This window comes from Monomorium pharaonis, chromosome 6 (assembly GCF_013373865.1).
Source record: "Monomorium pharaonis isolate MP-MQ-018 chromosome 6, ASM1337386v2, whole genome shotgun sequence".
Taxonomy (NCBI): Eukaryota; Metazoa; Arthropoda; class Insecta; order Hymenoptera; family Formicidae; genus Monomorium; species Monomorium pharaonis.
The window spans coordinates 9566502-9581111 of record NC_050472.1 but is presented as its reverse complement, the minus strand read 5'-3'; the positions used below and the strand labels follow the sequence as shown (position 1 = coordinate 9581111).

Genomic DNA, 14610 nt, shown 5'->3' with positions numbered 1-14610 from the left:
AGAAGTACAAGAAATAAACAAGTTGTGTATATATTATATGCGGTAGTAATTTTATTATGCAGAGTAATAACAAATAAAAAAATAACAGTTGGCGCGCGCGAAGCGCGTGCATGTTCTAGTCCTCTCCTTTTCTAAAAAAGATATGTTATTTATTTATCGAATGTATCGAAGTCATCTCGAAAGTCTCGAAGAATTGTTGCCTTTAATCCGCGATGCTGATTGGTTCTTTCGCTGATCATTGAGCCGCATGCTTCGTAGTGTTTGACAGTTGTGTTTGACAGTTGTGTTTTCAAATCAAAATTGGTTATATCAAAAGTGTGAAGTAATAAGGTAAGTAATAAAGAGATATATTAAGTAATAATATAATCTCTCTCTCTCGGAAATAACAATAATATCTTTAAAATTTTATAATCTTTTAGAAAGAAAGAAGGAAAGGAAATAGATTGGTAGGAGAAAGAGAGAGTTTCGACTTTTGTAGAAAGAAGAAGCAGAAAAGAAAACAGAAGGTGAAACAGCGACTTCTATAGAAAGAAGGAGCGGAAAAAGAGAGAGAGAGAAAGAGAGTGTAAGAAAGAAGAAAAAGAAAAGTGTTAGAGCATTAACAGTAAATATTATTGTATTGAGTATTTTATATAGTTAGCAGCTCGCAATTACATATATTATTAGCTAATTTTTTTTCTGTGTGTGTATATTTGTGTATGCGCGCGCGCGTGTGTGTGTGTAAAATTATGTAAATTTATAAATAATTACATAATATTATATAAAAATATATTTTATTAAAAATTATTATTTACTTAATTCTTTTAACTTTTTTTAAATAAATACATACATATGTGTGTGTGTGTGTATTTATAAAAAAAAAGTTTTAAAAAAATAAGTAAATAATTTTTATTAAAATATGTTTTTATATAATATTAAGATATATTAAGTAATAATGTAATATATATAGAAAATAACAATAATATCTTTAAAATTTTATAATCTTTTAGAAAAAAAGAAGGAAAGGAAATAGATTGGTAGGAGAAAGAGAGTTTCGACTTTTGTTGAAAAAAGAAGCAGAAAAGAAAACAGAAGGAGAAACAGCGACTTCTATAGAAAGAAGGAGCAGAAAGAGAGAGAGAGAGAAAGAGAGTGTAAGAAAGAAGAAAAAGAAGAGTGTTAGAGCATTAACAGTAAATATTATTGTAAGTTAGCAGCTCGCAATTACATATATTATTGACTATATTTTTTTCTGTGTGTGTATATTTGTGCGTGCGCGCGCGTGTGTGTGTGTGTGTAAAATTATGTAAATTCATAAATAATTACATAATATTATATAAAAATATATTTTATTAAAAATTATTATTTACTTAATTCTTTTAACTTTTTTTTAAATAAATACATACATATATGTGTGTGTGTGTGTATTTATAAAAAAAAGTTTAAAAAAAATATGTAAATACTTTTTATTAAAATATGTTTTTATATAATATTATGTAATTATTTATAAACTTACACTTACACGTTTTTTATTCAAAATTGCAGAAGATAGAGGATAGATATAGACAACATAAAAATATGATTAATAATTTGTGTTGAGAGAGAAAGAGAGAAAGAGAGAGAGGGAGAAAAGGAGAGTGAGAGAGCGTGAGATAAAAAAAAATAAAAAATAAAATTTAAAATAATTAAGTAAATAATAATTTTTTATAAAAATGTTTTTATATAATATTATGTAATTATTTATAAAATTATACTTACACGTTTTTTATTCAAAATTGCAGAAGATAAAGGATAGAGGATTAAAGAAAGAGAAAAAGATAAAGAAAGGAGAGAAAAAAAGAAAAGAGAGAAAAGATTCAAAACGCATAATTCTTTTAAATTAATAAACATTAAGACATTTCATAAAAAAGCGGAGAGAAAAAAGGAAGAAAGACGAGATAGGTATTTAATAATTGTTTAAAAAGCTGTAAAGCTTGTTTTGTCAAAATTTTGAATTTTTAATGACTTAATTGCGTTTTTATTTTTAACATATATAAATGTTTTTATTTAAGGTTAAAGAAAATAAACATTATATTAAAAAAAGAAAAAAAGAAATAGAGGAAGCAGAGAGTAAGAAAAGAAAAAAAGAAATATTAAAGAGGTATATACAGAAAATAAAAATAAAAATTTACATAATATTAATGAATGTCAGGGGTAGAAAATCAATATATTATTTGGTTGTAATTAACATTGACTCCAAACTGGTAGATATATTGATTTTCTTATAGCTGTTTCAAAATCAATTAATATAGCTGATATGGACGTAAAACCATATATACACTGCAAAAAAATGTAATGTATCCAATGAGATATGTAGTTGAGGACTGCCTACTCAATGCAATACTATATGTTATATTAGCACTTAACAAATCAAACTTTCACCTAGGGATTCTCAAAGTAGAGTCTTTGCCCTTTAATTTAAAAAAAGTACATGTAATTTAGATGATTTTTCGCAAAGTTGCATCACTTTGAAGATTGCCTAAAAATCGGTCAAAACTTTTGTCTCGTTTTCTTTTGCGCCAGTGTTTATATAGATATTTATAAAAAATAAAAAGTTTAAAAAAATTGCAAGAATTAAGTGATAGGTAGAAGAAGAAGAGAAAGAGAGAGAGAGAGAGAGAGAGAGAGAGAGAGAGAGAGAGAGAGAGAGAGAGGTGGGGAGGAGGGGGGAGAATGAGAGAGCGTGAGAGATATAGAAGAGGATTAAATAAGAAAGTAAAGTGTGTAAGAGTAATATTGAACAATATGAAAATAATATAATTAATATAATTAATAATATAATTAATAATTTAGAGAGGGGGAAAGGGAGAATGAGGGAGCGTGAGATAGAGAAGGGCATTAAATATGATAAAGTATGTGAGAGTAATATTACAGAAGAAGAATAAGTGCAATGTTCAATATAAAAATGCTAAGTGGCGCGCGCGAAGCGCGCGCAATGTTGTGTTCTAGTTTTATACAAAAAATGAAAAAAAGATTTAATTAAATTAAAAAATTGAAAATTTTTTTTGTTTTTTATATAAAATTTTTACATGCGTATTATGTTACCGTCTGTACTTTAATTGTGGAAAAGAATTTTTAATTCTGTAAATACAATTAAAAGATTAGTGAATTGAAAATAATCAAAATAATCGGTAAAACAGGACAGCATCTCCTTAACATATAATAACATATATATACATGATATATGGCATATAGTATAATATATAAATATTAATTTTTATAAATTACTAAATTATTTTATAATAATTAAATAACTGTAATTTTTCCTAGAAATCCTAAAGTAGCTCCACTTATTACCTTCAAATCAATTAGAAGTTGGTTGAATAATGAAAGAACAAAAAACAGACCAAAATTGCCACATTCTATAACTATACTTGTTGATGAGTTAAACCATTATGCACCATTAGGTCATGTTTTTAAAGGATGTGTAACTTCGTGTGATGGAAAAAAAGCATTGTTGTTCTCTAATAATGAATTGCTTCAAGCACTCAATTCATCTACTGAAATTTATTGTGATGGTTCATTTTCAGTAAGTTCAATAATTATACATATTATACACATTACATTTCTATTAATATTTTTATGTAAAAAAATTTATTGTAGGTTGTTTTTCGAGCACCTTCGCTTAATCAACTTTATATGATTTGCATACGTTACATGGACAAGGTAAATTTTTTTTAGGACATGTAATCAAAAGAAAATAATTGTAACAACATTTACATGTTTTATAGATTATAGCAGCAATATTTGTTCTCTGTGAGACTTATACTATTGATCTTTATGAAAAAATTTGATTGAAAATAATAGAATTTGTGCCTGAACTGCAAGAAAACCTGCAATCCATTATGACAGATTATGATTGCGCAGCAATAAATGCAATGAAAAAATATTTTCCCAATGCAGTTATACATGGATGCTGGTTTCATCTAAATCAAGTATTTTAATTTATATTATAAAAATGTGTTATCATATTATATGTATTAAAAAAAGTGTTCTTAATGCTTTTATTGTAGGCTTTGCAAACAAAATGGAATTATCTAGGCTTAAGCAATTCTCCAAATATTATATTGTCTATGACAATGACATTACCGTTCCTACCAAAAGAATACTTTACAGAAGCCTATAACATTTTGTGCAATGTCTGTGAAGAAAGCAATCCTGATTATGATAAAATAAAGCAATTTTTAATTTACGTTGAAAAAGTATGAATATCAGAGTATTCAAAGCTAAGCGTATACAGTTTCCAATCAGTACAAATAATGTCATTGAAAGCTTCCACAAAATGATAAATAGAAAATTATGTGGTCGTCATCCTAATATATGGTTGTTTCTAGGTAATGTATATTAGAAATTGATAAAACAATATGCGCATGCGTGCGTTTATAACTTAAACTTAATTATTAATTTAAATTAATATGGATACTTTACCAACTGTAGAGAAATTAAACAATTTTATAATGAAGCAAAAAATTGACTTTGAACGCTTAAATAATAATCAGGAGATACAATCTGCAAGATCACGAAAAAGTTTGGAAAGAGACTTAAAAATTTTTCAAGCAAGAACTGATTTGATTCATGGAAAGTATATTTAGGTTCATACTTATATTTATACTTAGTTTATATTTATTTCTACCCTTTATATTTATTCTTATATAATTATAATTATAGTTACTAATGTTCATGCTCACATTTGTTCTATATTAATATTTAAATATACCATATTTTGCAGATTATCTCTTCAACAATTTTTATACACGTTTATTAGCAAGTTAGATGAGTATCAATACACTCAAAGTCATAATATATCAGGTAAAAACTCAAATAATATATAATTCAACTTTTATAATATATTCAATTTTTAAATTGAAATATATATTCAACTTTTAAATTGAAATCTGAAAGAAAACTTGTTTAAAGTATGCTTGTATTTTAGAAGAATCATTGACTAGTAATGCAAATGATTCTAAACAATGTGGAAACTCTAAAACAAAGAAAATATTTACTAACAAACATATATCATTAGAACCTCAAATAAAAGTAAAGCGACTTTCTGATGAAGACATTATAAATTGGAAAAATCGACGAGTACTTAAGCCAATCGAAAATTTTGATCTAAAATGTAAGTTTTATAACTTATAATAATATCTTTAAAGTTTTACATTTATCTTCAAATAAATTATGCGTTTGTTTCAGCAACACGTACTTCGAACAGAGATCGACGCAAGCCACAAAAATTTTTCGATATATATTAAAATTTGCTGCAGGTGAATAAAATACAACGAAATGAGACTGAAAGGAATTTATTTTATTAATGTTAAAAAATAACTTTTGAACAACGTTATTGTGTGCTAATGTTCGTAAATTCAAAACACTATAATTACTACTGTATTTCAAAATAAGACATGCAATAACGATAACAACGTCAATTTCGTAAAGAGCAATTTGAAAGCATCTTTCGAGTTATCTCGTCATAAGAGAAAAATGTTTTAATTTTTCAAAGTAACATAATCATTTTAAATTTGATAATAATTACATACACATTGTTTTGCTTGTAATAATAAACTACTCTATAATTTTTTAATAAAATAATGTTAGTATACACAGGGGTATTTGACAAGTATGAAAAAAATTCAAAATTATTTAATGACTATAAATGATAAAATAACTTGAAAACTATGAATAACAAAATTACAATTGAGTTTTTTAATTATAAATGTTTAAGTATTTACAATTACAAAACGAAAAACAACAAAATTTCGGCAAACATGTTATTTTTAATTGTAATATCGTCGTAAAAATATTCACTTATAAAATGATGTATTTTCTTATAAAATGTAATACTTGGCAATATTAAATTGGCGAGTAATTATTACTTATTTTAAGCATTAAAAGTACTAACACTTTCAATACTTGAAATAAGTTTTAATTATAGCCAATTTAATATTGCTTAGTATTGCATTTGTGTAATCTAGAGTTTGTAGGAACGTTTTACATAAATGTTTATAATTAAATATTTATAATTAAAGAAAAAAATTTTTAGTCGTAACTTTGTTATTTCTAACATTTATCTTAGTTTACTGCTTAAAGTTTATCCTATCTATTGTTGAACACTTTATGTATGTGTTAAATACGTGTTTGCCAAAATTTTATTCTTTGTTTTGTAATTGTAAATATTTAAACATTTATAATTAAAAAACTTAATTGTAATTCTATTATTTTATTAAAAAATTATATAGTAGTTTATTATTACAAGCAAAACAGTGTGTATGTAATTATTATCAAATTTAAAATAATATATGTAAATATATGTGCGCGTGTGCTTTATATCTCAAGTGCTATTCATAATTTGATACGATTGATATTTCCAAAGAGGCTTTCTTTTCTTTTCGTTAAAGAATATAAGTGATACATCTTACATTTGACACAAGTATGTACAAAATGTGAATTTTCTATATACATTTTCTGATGTACATTTTTCTGTTCTTTTTTTAGACTTAAAGTAAGATTTAGATATAAGTCATTGTTTTGTACAAAACAACAGTATTATTTACGATGCTGTGATACACCGTATGCATTATACAATGTAAGTGATAAGCAATGGTGCAAGTTTTCATCCGCTAGCATCAACGAGATCACCTTGCTGATGCTGACGACTGAAAATTTGCACTACAGGCGATAAGTATTTCGCGTTGTACTATATTAATACTTATTTGTGCAATTTTATCTGTTTAATGTTTAATTATAGTTTTGACAATATTTGCGTTATTAGTTCTATTTTAGTACTTGTATTATTTTCTTACGGAAATCTTACTTCGTCAATAAACAAAGTATATAAGTGTATTTTCATTATACTTTCATTGTATTTGGACTTTAAGAAAATACATACAACTATTTTATTTTATTTATATCGGAGTCTTGTTATTATGGTCTTCCAGTTTGTATTCCAATACAAGTAAAATCTTCAGTTTTCATGACTTGTGTAAACGTTGTATTTTCTGGCAACGGTTTCATGTCTATTCAAAATCTATCAGTTTGTATAGTTGGCCTTACATCTTGTGTAGATCTGTTGATAATATATATCTATAGGCACTTTTGTCCTCTCGCGAGGAAATCCTTCAACTACACTTGCAATAGCTGCGCTAAATTCCACGTATCTTCTAAAAGTTTATAAAAGATTATTAATATTACACATATTAAAACGTTATTGAATAATTAAATGTCATTATAAAAATCTTAACTTTTACATTTAAACACTTACGTAACATGGATTAGTCTCCTTGTTAAATTTCAATGAATCGCAATCCTTTACATTGCTTATATTTAATTGAAACACAAATTCCAATCTAAAAAAGACAAAAAACTGCAAATTGTAAAATAATACAAAATATTAAAATAATTATTGTAATTATTTTGAAATACATTAAGTACCTATGCCAAATTATGGACCTCGAGTTGTCCCAGTAGTAGTATAGGGGAAGCCATGGGGCGTCAAAACAAACCCCCACTCCTCGCCCTCACAGCGGGGGGTGTCTGCCCCCTTCCCCCTCTGTCTGGGGCAGCCATGGTGCATCAAAACAAACCCGAACTTCTTTTTTTCTCGGCCTGATGTCAAACCTAACTCCACTCTTCCTCCGAGTGGTGTCAAACCTAACCCCCTTCCCCCGTCTGGGCCTGGTGGGGAAGACTAGACGCTGTGACGTCACGAGTTTGAACGACGTGTTTTGATTGGCACCCCATGGCTGCCCTGAGCCTTGAATGGGTAGCCTGAGTTTGTGTCGTCACGATTTTGAACGGAGGGTTATGATTGGATATCCCATGGCTGCCCCGAGTCTTGATTGGCACTCCATGGCTGCCCCGAGCCTTGATTGGCTGCCCTGAGTATACTACTGGATTTTGAATAGGAAAAAGCAGATCTTAGTGCCGAGCGTTTTTACCCAGCGGGGGTGCGGCTCGGTCAGGTACGAGTTTTTGTAAATGGGTCAATAGGTTTATAGGTCAAGTATGCTTTGTAAGCGCGAGAGAGAGAACTTTTTGCTATTATATAGTGATAACTAAGGTAAAAACAGGTGCGAGTATAATTTTTGACTCGGATATAGGAAAGAGATATATATTATAGAGTGGGTGCGAGAAAGAAATAGACATTGCTTAAAATTACAAATAAAATATTTATTAATATAGCTTACTTTCTAGGAATACAAAATTGTACATGGCAGCACGCTTGAGATTTTACACATTTTTTTATTTCTTTACACGAAAAAATTTTATTAAATATTTTTACTATTCGTCTGTCGTTGAGCTCACAATCGGAAGAAAATTAATTGAGAAACCGATTAAGATTATAACCACGAGACATAAAATATAGAAAAACACAGCAGTATTGTCCGCAAGTTTGTGAGAGTAATCCTTGTAGAGGCACGGTGTTCCATCGGTACTTCGCTGAGTTTCGTCGCAGTCGTAGGAGGAATCTGGAGTCCAAGGGTGGTAATCCGTAGCTATCGAAATATGTTCCTGTTCCACGTTCATCGACGTAAAATGCGACCCAGTGTTTGCCAGGTTGATTGTGATTGTCTGTGTTAGCGACGATTGCTGTCGATCTCGTCCACACCCTCGGTAGTCTGTCTGCAGGATAGACGCCGACATACTTGGCATTCAGTTGTCGCAACGCACGTAAAATTTCCAGTGAATTCATACGAAGGCGACGACCGGGAGAGTGGAATCGTTTGCGTAATTTCTGGGTTCTCTTTAGCCGTGCGTTCGTTTTCTTTTTCTTCGTCTGTTGTCGGATCGACTTTTACTTCTTCGACTTTTACTTCTACGTTTTGTACGATTTCTCCTTCTTCTCCCTCTTTTTCTTCGTCGACGACGTCGTCGTTAGTCGAGAGACTGGCGTGACTCGAGTTTCGGCTGGATAGCTCGTTTAACCAACGTTTTAATTTGTGAGCGTTACGTAACGCACAATGAAATTTTGCGTTAGCTCGAAGTCCGTAATGAGTACAGCGGTGACCGTACTCGTCGACATCAGGCAAATATTTGTATGCCGGAGAATCTGCTTCCAGATTATATATGTTTCTGGAGAGAAGATCACGCAAGTAACTTGCTTTTTCATGGCCTCTGGTAAAGATGCAGCAAGCCCAGCGGGTAATGTCACGTAGTTGGCTTACAAAAAACTTGGGATTAGCTTCACCGTCGAACCACTCGATACCGTGGTAATTCTGTGAAAGCCAATTGTTTTCACGTCTTGAACTTTCGGGTAATTCATCAAACGAGCAAGGAGGCAGTGTAATCCAATGGCCGATAATTGCTGCGTCGAGTGCGACAACTGCGATCTCTTTAGGAATAAATTTTCCCTCGCTATCCCGAAAGCCTTGGATGTCAATAACTATGTCCATGGTTATAATCAACAGCTTGCTTGCTTCACTCTTTTAAATCGATGTGACTGTCTTCGTGTCTCGTAGAAAACTGATTTCTCTTCGTATGATTTTAAAAATATCAGCGAAAAAGTGCGTTTGTAGCGTTGGTGACGGTGGTGGGGTTAATTGATGATAGTACTGCTGAAGGTAGTGGTGGTGGTTATAATTTTTCACACAATTTTATCGTCTATCAGACATAAAGTCTAGCCGGAAAAGTCGACGATAATTTGACGAGAAGAGTCGATTTCTAAAACATTATCAAATTCTGCATAAACGATACAGTTAACAGACGTGGATAATGCTCTTGCAAATCGTACTTCTAATCGTAGACTGCCATGTTTCACGAGATTCCAATGTTCGGCACAATTTGCGGATAAATCGGGAGTGAGATCGAAAACGAAAAGTGTATATCCATCGGCATAATCGTTTCTACTTATAGAATTACCCTCGTTCAAAAAGTGAATGCCAGTTCCGGAAAAGAGCGTATGATAGGCTTCGACGTAGAGCGGTTCGTCTTTCGAGAAATTCGGCTGTAGCGGTCTACTAGGAATTTGTACACCGTCGACGTATAGCGAAAAGAAATTTATATCGTAGTTTTTGAAATTAAACGGATTAAATTTTCTATCTCCATTAAACGCTCTGTTATCAACAAAACCGACAATTACGCGTTTCGGTAGTTGACCGAGGATCACGTTATCTATCGATTCTCCTACGAGCCCGGAGTGTATCGTGAACGTTTTAACCTCTACTCTCGTTAGAGGATACTTGGCAGTTGTTTTACTCAACATTTTAGCGTGAGCGAGTAATACACCGGGGCTTATTTTTGCTCTTCTTACGAGTAGACTAGCGTCTAAAATACGAATTTTTGACGTGGAACTAGATTCCATTAGACAGAAAGAATCTTTCGAGCGTACGAGCCTCATTCTAACTTCTACTCCGTTAATTAAAAATTTATCCTGAATAAAAATGTCGCAGTGAAGATAACCTAAGAGATCTAACTCCTGTCCTGCCTGAATATAACGCGCTCGTCTCACGAGAGCGTTATTTGGTGCCGAGGAATCTACGTGAGTGTCCATGAGACCGGGTGTATCCATGTCCCATAGACACGCTGTCAGATGAGAGGATTTTGCGGGAGAAGCATAGTTTAATAATGCTTCGATGTATGCACGATACGCGTAAGCGTTGTTTGGAGGTGACACGAGTTTCTGATTAAAATATACGTCAATTTGATTGAACATGGAATGTAACAAATGATTTACAGGACCTACTTTGATGAAGTCACTGGGCGTCGTATCTTTCTCCTCACCGGCGAGAGGAGTGGTTTCTACCCGTAGCCGAATACTTAACATGGTATGCGTGAGATCTAAGTAATCTTCCCCGTGACCGGGTATGACAAATTCTATAGGTGCATCGTCGGCGAGTGATGTCACAGGCTTGTAATAAATCCATTGCGAACTCTCTATGCTGGTTTGAGTGGGAGGTAACAAGAAGAGATCGAGTTCACTCTTTAAGCACTCACTGGAATGAGTGTGAAGAAAAGACATGCTTATTTCTCGCACAGAGACCTTTGACGTGAATTATGAGAATATATCGGATACTCCACGCTTCTTACTAACACGACGACAACGATTTGTAGTGGAAGTCTTTTTATTTTTGCCTCTTACCGAACGAGACTTTTTCTTCGTCAATCTTTTAACCGTTTTTTTCTTCCGCCTACTGTTTTTTAATGTTTTTTTTTTTTTGTTTGTCCGACGTTTACGCGATGCCGACTTTGTTGCCGCGAAGCGACCAGTGTGACTAACGAAAGGGAACTGAAGTGGCAGCTTTTTCGACGATATTTTATATCCCGATCCCTTCATTAGGTTTTTAATTTTCTCTTCTGCTTTTTTTTTGAGATTTCCTCGAGATTCTTTGAATCGATTTCTGAGTGCCTCCTTCAAAAGAGTATTATTTTCAACGTCGTCTATCACGTTAATACCTGCACGTAAAGCTTCTTTACCGGTCGCACGTACACCTCTACTCAAGTAAGGAAGTGCCTTTCTGAATAATCCACCGAGAAAACTCTCGATTCCGTGTCCGCGCTGATATGGCGAACCAACGAAAACTCGTGGTATCCCTCCCCCACGGGCGTCTGCTGAATTATAATATTCTTCCTCCTCTGGTATCATATTAATGACTTATTAATTTTTACTTTTAACGTTCAAGTTACTGATAACGTCTAAAGTGTAACGTCACCGTTAACGTTCCGGATTGAAATGATATACTTTTAGCAAGTGCGTCTTTTATATCTATTTCGATCTTACGGAAATTCGTTTTTCGTAAAGGTATGTAATGTGAAGGAGAAAAATATGACGTCTGATTCGCACCGTACGTGTAATTAAACGCGTTCAATGGTATCGGAACTATTCGAAGAAGAGGAGACTTAACATCACCGGTTATGTAAGGTTCACAAATACCACAATAAACGAACATTTTATCGGGGATTCCACGTATCAGACTATGAGGTTTTTTACTCCAGAAAGCCAAATCGGGTTTACTAATGATAATAAATTTTGCTGTATAGAAATCTTTTGTGGAATTAGGTTTCAATGCCGTGAGCTCTGTGTAAAAATATCCATTCTTGGAAAGCAGCATGTTTCTGCAACCGATTATTTTTAAAAGATTGTCGGAAACGTTTAAATAATGATTTTTTTCACATTTGTTTGCACATGTGAGGCTGATAAAAGTTTTAAATCCTTCCTCTGTACGAGCTTCAAAATGAAAATGCGAGCCGGCCTTTTTACACGCGGAATTAATTGTGGAATAAAGTTCGTTGATATCTTTGTAAATACCATTTGCTATTACAGTTTCAGTCGATGTTAACTTAATGTCTTTCTTGTCTTTGTCCTTCGGATTGATATCGACAAATTTGAGGGTGTTTTCCCCGTGATTTATGTGGAGGAAAGTATTAGGAAATTGAATCTCACTAAGCCCGACTTCCCATTCGCCATGCAAAGATAAAGTCTGTGGTAATTGTGTGGTGAAAGATGACGTCTTATTATGCGGAAAATGCCGCGTACTGCTATTGCTCGGAAGAACGATGTAAAATTTGTCCTCACGCATCTTGAAGAGTGATTAAATTCGAAGCGGGTATCCAACTGTCGAACTTACTGGGATAACCATGCCAGTGGACCAGTACCTGCTTGTTTTTCCCGTAGCCTCTACTTTTTATTACTTGATCGACAATAAACTCGTCCTCCCGCAAATTCTTCTCGACTCGAGCTAATTCCTGTTCATAAAAAATACCGTCTATGACTTCACCCACTAAATCACTCAGTTCGTATACGCGAGGTTTTCGCCACTCGAGAACACGGTGTATACAAAATATCTCCTCGCTCCAACCTGCCTCGTATCCTTTCTCGAAGGTAGCTTTTGCTCTACTGACGCGAACGAGATCGCCAACGTGGTATTTAGCTTTACGACTTTGATTTTTAACGTTCCATCGACGAAATATATTTTCACGTGCAATTCGCGCGTTTTTTCTCGTCACGATCGTCGGTTGCATTTTGGTGGAAGAGTGACGGGTATGGTTGTACGCACGAACGATATCTTGCAAAACGTCAATGTAACGTCGTGTATTTTTATGCGTAAAGTACCGCCACATTCTCTCCTTCAACGTCCTATTAAAACGTTCAACGATCGCGGCCTTGATATCAGGATTACGCGTTACTCGAAAACGGATATCGTTTTCTTTCAAAAACTTTTGCACTGTTTGTGCGACAAATTTTTTGCCTTTGTCCGTTTGCAGATATACGGGTGAGCGTCCGTCGCTTCTCGAGAGTATGCGTTGAAAAGCTTTTATTACGCTATTGCTCGTTTTGTCCCGCAACGGCTCTACTCAGACAAATTTACTGAGCACATCGATAATCACGAGTAGATAAGAATATCCATCATTGTAACTTTTGAGATTCCGCAGTTCGATCAAATAGGCTTCCCACACGTCGTCGATATTTGTTACATTGTAATGCAGGCGTGGAAACTTTCGCCGTAAAGGTCTGTGTAGCGTGTACGCGTCTTGTGATTAGAGCCAGCGCGTGACTCTGTTACGCGAAAAATCTGGCTTAACAGCATGTGTTAGATTATCTACAGCGGAATATTCCGCGTAATGCGTCGGATCGTAATAGATTTTTTCAAGTTCTGACATTATTGTTTCTTCACCGTACTCCAATTGAGTAAGCGTCTTTTTGGAGGCGAACGCGTTATATTAGGTGTGGAACTCGCCAAAGTCTGAGGTCTCGCGTTTATTGAAGTTCCGTAGACTGCTTTTAATAATTCTTTATTTCCCACCAGTGCCGTACGTGTATTTAAGCTACGCAGTAATCGGGCGAACTGATCTCTTCCCGTTGCTTTCACGGTTTTTCTTTCACGCACCGCGTCGTTTATCAGTTCGGTTATATCGGAATCTTTCACGACGTTGCCGTTTATAGTCACGATACCCTTCTCGTCCCAATTTAATCTGTCGGGTACCGCTTCGTCTTGCAAATGACGCATTAGCATACGAGCTTGTGTGCGATAAGTTTTCGGGACCGTTTCCAATATTTTTTCGACACTTTTTAACTCATGAATATTACGAATTACTTTTCGGGTTTTTTCCTTTACAGTATCTATGTCACTAGTCCGAGGGTGTTTGCCGGAAATTGACGAAGTTTCATGAAATACGATCGTTGAATCATCGTCGTCGTCGTAGTCATTGTCGTCGTCATTGTCGTCAGCGTCTCCTTCTTCAGCTCGCGTATCGTTGCTACTGGTTTCATCCGCACTCCGAACGGCTTTTCGCTTGCGCGCTACTCGAATAAGATGAAGATACCGCCAAAGTGCCTCCTTGTACATTTTCCATCTTTCATCCATGTTGCGTGGCCATGACAAATTAAGCACGCGACTCATCTCCGCATCGAGCCGAGTCAACAGAGTTCCAGGAGTTCGTACAGAATTATTATCTCCGGTGATGTTTCCTGAACTTTGTGACAGCGAATTCTCCATTGGTTCCACCGACAGTTGCTGTTGCTCTTGTCGTTGCATTCTCTCGAGATTTTCCGTAGAAATCAAGACCATTTTTTTGGCTCTTTCCATCGCTCTGTGATTTTACCCTCCGATAAAATGTGATAATAAAGCTGATAATATGGGGACGATAATATAGGGTAAA

General features: G+C 33.7%; 2 long non-coding RNA genes across 2 annotated transcripts; one reads left to right on the top strand and one right to left on the bottom strand.

The window, feature by feature from the left end:
• Positions 1-3249: 3249 nt before the first annotated feature.
• On the top strand, positions 3250-5027 carry LOC118646240. The gene is made up of 5 exons (XR_004963775.1): positions 3250-3547; positions 3622-3684; positions 3750-3953; positions 4032-4827; positions 4952-5027. It is a non-coding gene; the product is annotated as an uncharacterized LOC118646240 (long non-coding RNA).
• Positions 5028-6541: 1514 nt separating this feature from the next.
• LOC118646239 lies at positions 6542-8256 on the bottom strand. Its single transcript, XR_004963774.1, has 3 exons — positions 7447-8256; positions 7277-7361; positions 6542-7175 (listed from the first exon to the last, which is right to left on the bottom strand). It is a non-coding gene; the product is annotated as an uncharacterized LOC118646239 (long non-coding RNA).
• Positions 8257-14610: the final 6354 nt, after the last annotated feature.